A 10,730-nucleotide genomic window follows, 5' to 3' on the forward strand; every position below is an offset into this window, starting at 1 on the left:
TTCCATAGCCTGGAACTATGGCAATTCAAGTAGAATAATAGCACTGTAATTCTGTAGTGTGAATGGTCCTCTAGTTGTATCCAACTACAGTATCTAGTCCAGCTTTCTGTTTCCTTCCATGGCCACATATATCCAGGGCACAGTGTTATTTTTCCCCTCCAAAGCTATTTTCAGATTAACTGAGAAGTGCCCTGCAGGATCATACCAAAGGAGCAAATTCCATTAAGTAGATCTACCGCAACCATCTCCAGGTAGAACAATCACAGAATGATAGAATTAGAAGAAACCACAAGAACCATCCAATCCAGTCCCCTGCCGTGCAGGAAGACACAATCAAAGGACCCCTGACAGATGACCATCTAGCCTCCGTTTAAAAACCTCCAAAAAATCTGGTTTAAATCTTACTATAATTCTTGCATAGACTAAAACCATTGAATCCATTGTTCTTTCAACGTGTTGATTCACATTCAACACTTGGTTCATACTTCCACTCTAGCTGGGCCTCATCATTATGATTACAGTCAGTAATGACTTTTTTCATGAACCCTGGTGCCTAGGGAGAGTGAGGAAAAGACCTTGCTTATATCAAGCCCCCAAACTTCTACCTACCAGTTCTCAATTGTGAAAGTACACTGTATTTATTTATTTAACCACTCACTTATCCAACCAGTCAATATTCCGCCTTTCTCCTAGGCAGCTGACAACACATTAAAAACAAAGTGCAACTAAAAAAACAATGGCCAGAATGTTGTTGGGCTTTTACATTTGTGTAAACTCTCTGGAAGGGATTTGATATTTTTGACTGATCAAAAATGTTTACATTCAGGATCAAGGTCAAGGAAGTGAAGTGGCACATAAAGTGCCTTTGTGTTTATGGATCTAATTCTTGTACAGCTGGCTATGCATTCAGTTATGCAATGTTATAATTTAACACAAAGGTTGCATAACACAATCCCCATGGGAAGATTTACAGTACAGTGCCCTGATGTAGGTTCTCTTTCAGCAATTTATAATATGAAAGAACAATTAAAACAGTCATCATAGTATAACACCAACTGCATTAAAAACAGTTCAATCACATTTAACCTCCCCTCCATTGCAGCTTAAATAATAATAATAATAATAATAATAATAATAATAATAAATTTCTTTATACCCCGCTTCTCCAATGAGATCAAGGCAGCTAACAACATTAAAAACATTAAAATACAATAAAATACAATGTCCCAGAACCCCAGCAACCCACCATAACTAATAAATCATAGCAGTAAACAATAACAATAAAACAATACCATTAAGATTACTAAAAGCCTGGAAGCAGCCACAATGGAGCCCTTTCCCTCTTCTCCTTCATTTATTAGCTGAATAAAGATGTCCAGAGAAAATGTGGTGCAAGTATTATTGTCTTCTTTTCATCTCTTGGATATGTAAGGCAACACTGGAAAACGCTGTAGTCTTTGGGAGACCTACAATTGGCTTTTTGGACTTTTTTTGTTTGTTTTGCCCTGTGCATGAGGGCACAAAGAAAGAAGAAAAGATAGAACAAAGCAAACAAAAACATGTATCATTCTCTGAAGATGCCAACCACAGATGCTGGTGAAACGTCGGGAAGAAACTATTCTAGAACATGGCCACATAGCCTGAAAAACCCACAAAAAACTATGTATCTCTCCTCTCCTTCCATAGAGATGACACTGTCTCTGCACCATACAGTCACTGAAGGAAGGGGCTAGGATGATGTTCTGGTAGACTGTTGGACAGGGATAATAAAAGATGACAGAGGGAAATCAAGAATTCATTTACAGCTTGGATTTTCCTCTGAATTAAGGAATTAGGGAATTCAGGATATTTTTAAAGATAGGCTTTCTGAAACATCCACAGTACCAGTCCAAATTTACAAGAATCTCACAACTGTTTTTGCTGCACAGAAAATAGTAGGATATTTTATTTGAACCCAAAGGCTAATGATATAAACTTCATGTACCATCTTGCACAGTTTCAACTCATCTAAATGGGACAAAGAGAAGATCATTTTCTAATGCATGACGTCTCAACATATAAAACATATATGGGCACATGTTACAAGCTTTAAGTCACACTCTCTTTTTTTTCATTGAGAATTATTCATCTGGATCATATTTTGTGGAAAATGCACCTATAGTGCTGAATGCCAGGATCTTATATGAGACTCAGAACACATCTAACAGAATAGTCTAGATCGAATGAATAGGAGGAAAGGAAACAATTATTACAAGGCAGAATCATCTTTGTGATTCATCTCATTTTTTGTTCAGAGAGATAAAAGTAGAGCAGCTGAGACCATGCTAGAGGATAAGACTACAAGTAGGAGAGAATTTAATTTTGTTTGATAGGAATTTTGTGAAATTTCTAAATTTCTTTGTAGGCTGCACCTACTGTGCATAACTAATGCAGTTTGACATCACTTTAACTGTCATGGCTCCATGCTGTGGAATTCTGTTATTTGTAGATTTGTGAGATATTTAGACTTCTCTGTCAGAAAGCTCTGGTGCCACAAGAAACTACAAATCCCAGGATTCCATAGGATGAAACCATGACAGTTAAATCAGTGTCAACTGCATTAATTATGCAGCAGCCTCAAATGGGACAGGAAAGGAAAATTAGATTTAAAAGAAATCAACCATGGGGAGAAGAAAAAAACCAATAGATTTTAACATCTGGGAGGAGGAACATTTGGAAAGATAGCTGTTGAAAGTTGGGGAGTAAAACCTTGTGACTATTCTGCTAAAGTAGGATTGCCACCTCTTTTTTGCTCTGAAAATGTCATTAGGATATACATGGAAGACAGATTCAATAAGATCCTCTCCATACTGTTTTATCTGCAAAATATGACCACTGCAGATTTGAAGTAGAGATTTGTCTCAGTTCATTTTGGGTTTTTATGACCCAAAACCTGTCAGAATTTGCAAATTTGCTCATAAACTGGATGGAACAGACTTATTTTTATTTTTTACTTTTTATCAAATTGAAAGTGGGAGAAGGTGAAGCTGACATCTTTGCCCACCCCTAGACACACAAAAAAGAATGACTAGAGATTATTCATGCTTTAAAAATAAGAGATCATAAACTGGAGGAGATAGACTGAAGGTTTATGTGTCATTCAACACACAATTAACAGATTGTAAACCCCTGCATAGATATCATATAATGGATGCCAGCATAAATGGCATTTAAATGTGGGCTGTGGTAAATACACAGAGGAAAGATGCACAGTTTGTGATGAGGCACAATAATTAAATACAACATCATATTTTGAGATATGGAGACTTCTCACAATCTGAATCCGACCATTAATGTAAGATCTAGAGTGGCTATCCCCATGACTGCATGATAATTTCTCAGTGGTGTGCGAGACTCTACTGATTTCATCCATCAACATGGCCAAGTCTATGACCTGTAACAGAGAAGCCCTCCTCTCCCTTCCATCTGAAAGAAAGATATTTGGTTCTCTCACTCATTGGCATACACTAATCTTGGGAGGAACAGAATAGAGACCTAATTAGTTCCTTTGATAAGAGAAAAATGACCACCACAACATTCACACATCAGCAAAGAAAAATGGCCTGCAGGGGAATGTATACTAATGATATCATTAAAAGAGCAAGTCTTTTCTCAGTACATGCTATCTGCATTGGTGAAGAGATATCAAGTTCTGCTTAAAGGAGTAGATAAATCATACTTGAAAGTCTAAGAGTGGTCCATATGGAATTCTGCAGTGAAAACATACATTTTTCAATGGTGATGGCAGGCAAAGCCTCTCTCTCCCTCAGATGTGTGTGTGTGTGTGTGTGTGTGTGTGTGTGAGAGAGAGAGAGAGAGAGAGAGAGAGAGAGGGTTTCAGGTTGTACTCCTCTGCCCTCACTTGTAAACATAGGAAGCTGCTCTATAAAGTCATACTATTGGTCCATCCAGTTTGGTATTGTTGAGATGATCCGGAGTAGCTCATCTACATTTCAGAAAGGGTCTTTCCCAGCATTACGCAAGCCAAACCTAGAGCCTAAGACTTTCTTATGCACAAATCTGTCACTGAATTATGACTTCTTATGGCCACCTCAAAATTTGATGCATCATATGCAGGCTCTCCCCTACACCTCTTGCCTGCTCACCTCATGCATAGGAGGAAATGGTTATGGGAGTGATTTTCTCTCCCCATGCAACAGCAGGAGAAAGAGGAGGCTAAAAAGGAAAGAAAGGAGGATAGGATGGTGAGAATGTCTGGGGGGGGGGGGAGAGAAGGAGGAACTGTAGATCCTTTCTCCCACTCAGTTCTTCCTCCTCCTCCACCAAACCCCAGGATCCTTGTGTTTGAGCCTCATCGTTTGTCCTTGTCCCTTCCATTCTTCAGCCCAGGCAAATCCAATGTTCAACCTTCATCCCAGGCAACATCTCTGGATACTCACTCCACTCCACACATTAATTCCTTACTTGAGTAATTGCTGTGGACCTGGAGGAGTAGCACCACAGCAGAAAAGGTGGTGCCATGCAAAAAAAGGAGGATAAAGGGAAGCAAAGAGACACACTGAAAATCATTCCAGCAAGGAAGAAGGCATGGTGACAGCAGCTATAGCCTTTGCTCCCAAGAGAATTGGTCTTGGGCTAACTAGCTCCCAACTTTGAGAAAGATTCCCATATGTATGCTTCCTTCCTCTCCATTGCACTCTGAGTTAGGAAAACCACCCTACAAATTAGGTGCAATGGCAGAAGCAGGGGATCTCTCAGAGTGTGGTGTGATGTGGTGTGGCAGATTTACCACTCCTTTGTGCTCTGCTTCCTGAGGTGACCATTCCATCCAGCTGTGCCACCTCTGGAATCAAGCAAAACTGAATTTAGTAAAACTAAGAGTGTACCTGCACTACACAGTGCCGAAACACTGAACTCTCTGCTTTGAATTTCATGAGATATTTAGAACTCTCTGCTAGATAGCAGTAGTGCACTACAGTTCTCCATTGGAGAATCCTACATACTTCACCAAACTAAAAATCCCATGATTTTATAGTATGGAGACATGGCAGTTAAAATGGTATCCAACTGTTACAGATGTGTAGTGCAGATACACCTTTACTTCATGGGTAGACACATGTAATATTGTACTCTACAGCATTTCATTGTCAAATACACAAACAAATACACCCAACTCCAGTCCAGTTCTTTCTTCAGTTATGAGATACTTGTCCTGAGTAAGCCGATCATGCTTCACTTCAAATGTTGGTTTCCATGAAATTCAAGAGATTTGCAAGACTTCATTGAGACATTTGGATGATATTGTTTTTAATCCTTCTTCACATGCCTATTGATTCCCCCAGTCTAGTTTTGCTTTAGGTTTTGCTTTTAGTGAATCCTAATGGCAAATCAAAATATCTGCATTATGGTCTGCATTTGCAGCTCAGAAAACTGGACCCCCCCCCCCCGGCAAAACTGTCAGTTCTTCTTTCTTCTGCATTTTTAAAAATTTCATGCTGTTTCTGCTAAATTTATGATAAACAAGCCAACAAAATTCTCATTTATGTGGAGCGGTCAGATTCAATAGATATTCAATAGATATTCTCAGTATGAAAAAAAAATCATGTTGTACCTCTCAGGAAAACAGAGGTGACAATCATAATCCAGACTCACAAACATGGTTGAATAAACCAGGAATTAAAAACAGACATCTAAGAACTAAGCCCTCTGCCTGGATTCTCAAATCTCAATTTCTTTCTGTTGGGTGCATGAAGAAATTTGTAACTTTTGCCAGTCTTTACCAAAAGTATCCCAGAAAAGCAAGTAACTATAGTGTTCACTGATATTTACTTTCAGCTTTGTCTTCCTGTCTGCAAATGGCATATGAATACAACATAATTCACAAAAGGCTAAAAGACCAACAAGATATCAGTGATCTGAAAAGTTACCTGGAATTATCATCTGAATGATTGCCACTATTGTCGTGTTACTTAAAGTCAGGAATTAAAGGAGATTATGGTCCAAAACACACTGCAGAAATAAACCGCTTTGAGACCGCTTTAACTGCCCTGGCTCAGTGCTAGGGAATTCTGGGAACTGTGAGACATTTAGCCTTCTCTGTCAGAGAGCGCTGGTGCCACACAATAAACTACAATTTCTGTGTTTCCTTAGCACTGAGCCAGGGCAGTTACAGCAGTCTCAAACTATTTATTTCTACCGTGTGTTTTGGACTGAAGTCCTATATCTATGGCTAGAGAATCATAACAGTGGTGACATAAACCAGTTCAAGATGAGCCATAAAGCACATAGTGCAATTACAGATCAGACACAACTTCATATAAACAGCTAGATAGTATCTCAAAATAATGTGACTATCTAAAGTTTGGTTAAAAGGCAATTGCTTCCATTTTGCAATGGATAAAAACTTCCCTATGGATCTATATTTTGACACAATAGGTTTACAGTACAACCATCTCCATGCTCACTCACTTCTCCAATGGGACTGACCCCCATTAAGGAGTAAGTAAGTCAATGGGACTTATTTCATGGTACTTTGGCAAAGGATTGTAGCCTCAGAATTATAGGCATTGAAGAAAGAGCCAGAAGGTTTGCCTAAAACCTGATCACTGTACAACCCAAACACTAAATTGAACAACTATCTACCACACATCAAATTACACTGGATGTGTCAATGTCTCTGGGACAAGCATGTGCTCTGCAGGCAAAAATATCACAAGTTCAGTATTTTCCATCTTTGATTGAAAGGTCTCTGGTAAGAGAGGTGGTTAAGACATCTTCCTTACACCTTGGATAAGTGTTGCCAATTTCATTAGATAGCACTAGGTTAGACAGATAATATGCAACCTGTCCTAACACACCTGGATATGTTTAATATCAATCTATGTAAGTTCATGGTGCAAATAGGCCACTATGCCATGAGCTCACCATCCCTAATTATAGGACAGACTTTTTCTTAGTTTTATTTTCACGCTGTAATGCAAGCTTTTTGGAGAGATACCATCACTTTACCTCTAATCTGTTTCTCTTTCCTCTCCTTTTCTCTCTCATGCACGCACACCACACTCTTAAAAATGTCAGCAATCCCCCCCTGATATTTAATCCGATATGTCAGAGCAATTTAATTGATTGATTGTGCATGAAGTAGATTGGATTTTATTTTTATTTTTTTTTATATAAAAAAGGATTATCTGCTTCTGTGCCAGCCCTCTCTTTCCAAGCTACTGCCCACTTTTTATTCTGAAGCACTCTGCAAAAATATTTCTTTGCATTGCCTCAAAACATTGCATCTGTCTATTCCCTCCCCCACAACATCAGCACACATTTCTAACCATTTTCTCTTTGAATATATTTGATGTATGATCTGATGAAAGTCAGATGAGGGTAGAGGGAGGGGAGGAAAATCCTTTTTCTGAACCACACAAAAATAAATAAAAAAAGACGTTGCTAACAAAAAAAAATCATTTCAGTCTCTTCAAAATGATTAGTCAGTAGGTCAGAAAGACAGAAAAAAACATGTGTGAACCAATCAAGGACAGAGAGTTGGCAAACAGTCAGAGGCTGGGGATTTTACCTGGGTCTTCTTTGGTTCATCTGCAGTGTACTGTCTTCAACTCTCTCTCTTTCTCTCTCAGTTCTTTTCTATCTGTGTGTCTTCCGGAAAATGACAATGCCGTGGTTGCTGCACCTCATCACTGTCCTAGCAGCTGAGCTGGTCTACAAAGCCAGCTCCTTCAATTGCAGCCAATGCTACCAGGCTCTGGCTTCTACCAAGGCTGCTACTGCTGCTGTTCCTGGTACTGATGATGTTAAGGAGGAGGAGGAAGAAGAGGAGGAAGAGGAGGAGGAGGGAGGAGGAGAATATCGCTGATGCTGCTGATGCTGTTGCCATGGTGACCGAACTCAGCAGCATCACACAGTGCAACAGCTGCTAGAACTCCTGGTTCTTTCACAGGCAGGACCCAAGTCTGGCTGAAGAACAAGCTGAAAGTAACCATATTGCATAAGTCTTTCATTTTGTCAAGCATATACCATGTCTTGTTTATATGTTGCTATTGCTCATCAGTGACGGAGGTTCCTGACAAGGATCCCATTGTTCAGGGAGATACTAGGAATTAAATAAAAAGTAAGAGCAGAGAAAGCAGCAGAGTTTGGAGAACAGAAAGAGCCTCAGGAGAAGTGCCTGGAGGTGTTACGCCTACTGTTCTTCAGAAAAAGAACACCCGGGACTAAAAGAAAAATCATCTTGCCATGTTCTTTGGAAGTTCAGGCATAGATGAAAGAGACAGCCGGGGGGCCCCAGCTTTCCCAAGATCAGTGGGGTAGGGATAAAAATGCAGAGTTTCCAAGAAGAAAATTGGGATGGACACAGAAAAAAGTTGAAGGTATTGGGATATGTGGACCCCACCCCCCATTGTCTCCCAATACACATGGTTTGCTATCTGCGACTTCAGGACTACACATAGAGTGGTGTCTAGAGTTGCCAAAATGAAAACTGGAGACAACACCTATATGACTAGAAGAGGGAATAGTCTCTGGTTTTTAATTTGGCAATCTTAGCACATATTTCCAGACCCCAAATGTGAGGCTGAAACAAATAGGACCCTGCTACAATTCCTCATTGCTGCCTCATCCATTAGTGGGACGGGGCTGGAAATGTCATCCTACTATACCTCAATCACCAGCTCAAATGACCTCCTTCACTCAATATGGCTGCTAGATATTCAGATAGGTATGGAGAGGTATTTTAAACCATAGTAACAGTGCAAACAATCATGACTGTGCAGTTTCATTGAATCCAGAGAAGTTTTGAATCAATTGATGTTCTTTTGTTGCCTGTTTTATTGAATCATTTCCTGTATTGCCATGTACAGTACTTTATATGTATTATGCTACTAGAGAGGTCCCTTCCCCACCACCACTCCCTTCTCCTTTTGTGTCGTGTCTAGTTAGATTGTAAGCCTGAGGGCAGGGAACCGTCCAATTAAAAAGATTGTATGTACAGCGCTGTGTAAATTTACAGCACTTTATAAATAAAGGTTAATAATAATAATAACAACAACAACAACAATAACTCTAGGGGCTGGTCTTTGCTAGCTAGAATACTGAAGGCTACTCCCAGAGTATTCTGATCCAAAATTCCCTGCAAATTTTCCTTGTTACCTGTGCTCTATCCACAGTCATAACACAGTCATGACATCCTGTTGATCACCTGTCATTGCCATTGTAGTCACAATGAGGTGCCCAGCCATGCTATCAATGCTACCTGGGGCTACTGTTGTACCAAGTCTGGAAGCTTCAATTAGTACAAAATATGGCAGCCAGATTGGTCACTGGTGCATCCAGGTTTGACCATATAACACCTATCTTGAAAGATCTTCACTGGCTGCCCATTAGCTTCCGAGCACAATACAAGGTGTTGGTCACTACCTATAAAGACCTACATGGCTTGGGCCCGAGTTACTTGAGGGACTGCATCTCCCCATATGATCCGCCCCACACACTCAGAACATCTGGGAAGAACTTACTGGTAATTCCACCTTCCAAATATGTTGCCACATCCCAGATGGCCTTTTCAGCGGTGGCCCCATGGAGGTGGAATGATCTACCTGAGGAGCTCCATCTGACAACCCCCCTAGAAACATTCAAGAAGAGGCTTAAAACTCTTCTTTTTTGTCAAGCCTTCCCCCCGACGAATGAAGTTATCTACCCTGTTGCCATCAATTCCCTGCTTACCCTTGAAGGCGAATGATTGTGCTTAGAGTTCTGTAATTGTATGGTTTTAATTGTCTGTACACCGCTTTGATCTGTGGAAAAGCGGTATATAAATAAAATTTATTATTATTATTATTATTATTATTATTATTATTATTATTATTATTTTTTCTGACCTCAGTGTGACTCTCTCCTGCAACAGTGGTGCTGGGTGGTTTACAGGGATCACATGGGAAGGCACCTGCTCATCAGTGCTGCAGAAATAGCTAAAAACTATCTAAACTAAAACTAAAAACTAGAGTTTTTTTAAAAAAAATTGGGTTGAGGGAAGGATAAAATGAATCAGGAAAGGATGCCTGATTCAGAGTTTTGGCCTTGCATCATGTAAACAAGATGCAGCGAGTCCAGGGGGAATTAAGCGTAAATAGCCCATGTAGACAAGCCCTAGGTTATGAAGCCATAACTGCAATATTGAATGTCAGTCCGTGTTATATTGCCACTTAAAAATATTTTCACCTATTTTTTTCATCCCCAAATTATATGTCCTATATAAAGTCACAGCCTGGGTGATAAAATAATAGTAAGTATTGAGCTGAGTGATGGGGTAAGGGTTGCCACAGTTTTATTGTCAGTATTAGCAGAACCAAACCATGGCGGGGGGGGGTAGAGTTTACATGGACCCACACATCTTTGCTACAGCCTACCTAAAACCTCTCTGCAAGTGATCCATAAAGCAAACTCCAGCACACCCACACACCTTCAGGTGTTGCATCCCACAGGGTTAAATAGTGAGCTAATTCGATTAGGAATCTTACCAGGCAATTTCTGATATGCCCATGATGGAACCTCTACCAAATCTCTTGAAATTAATTAAGGCGAAAAGCAAGACATCAAGAGGACTATAAGTCTCAATGAGCCAAATATGAACCTGAAGATCTGCCAACGGACCCATAGTTGTTGAATATGATTATTCACAAAGTGCAAAAGCTTTACTCATTTATTGCCTTTCTAACTATTTA

General features: G+C 39.8%; 1 protein-coding gene across 2 annotated transcripts in view; it reads right to left on the bottom strand.

Moving 5' to 3' along the window:
- Positions 1–7,785, bottom strand: part of LOC149317671 (protein FAM135B-like) — a 190,782-nt gene extending 182,997 nt beyond the window's left edge. For both annotated transcript variants that reach the window (XM_089518010.1, XM_089518014.1), the window contains exon 1: positions 7,571–7,785. The gene's annotated coding sequence lies outside the window, so the exon portion shown is untranslated. The remainder of the gene's footprint in view (positions 1–7,570) is intronic.
- Between the last annotated feature and the right edge of the window lie 2,945 nt (positions 7,786–10,730).

Source organism: Sceloporus occidentalis, unplaced genomic scaffold (assembly GCF_023333645.1).
Source record: "Sceloporus occidentalis isolate IW3139 unplaced genomic scaffold, rSceOcc1.0.p SCAF_3, whole genome shotgun sequence".
Lineage (NCBI taxonomy): Eukaryota > Metazoa > Chordata > Lepidosauria > Squamata > Phrynosomatidae > Sceloporus > Sceloporus occidentalis.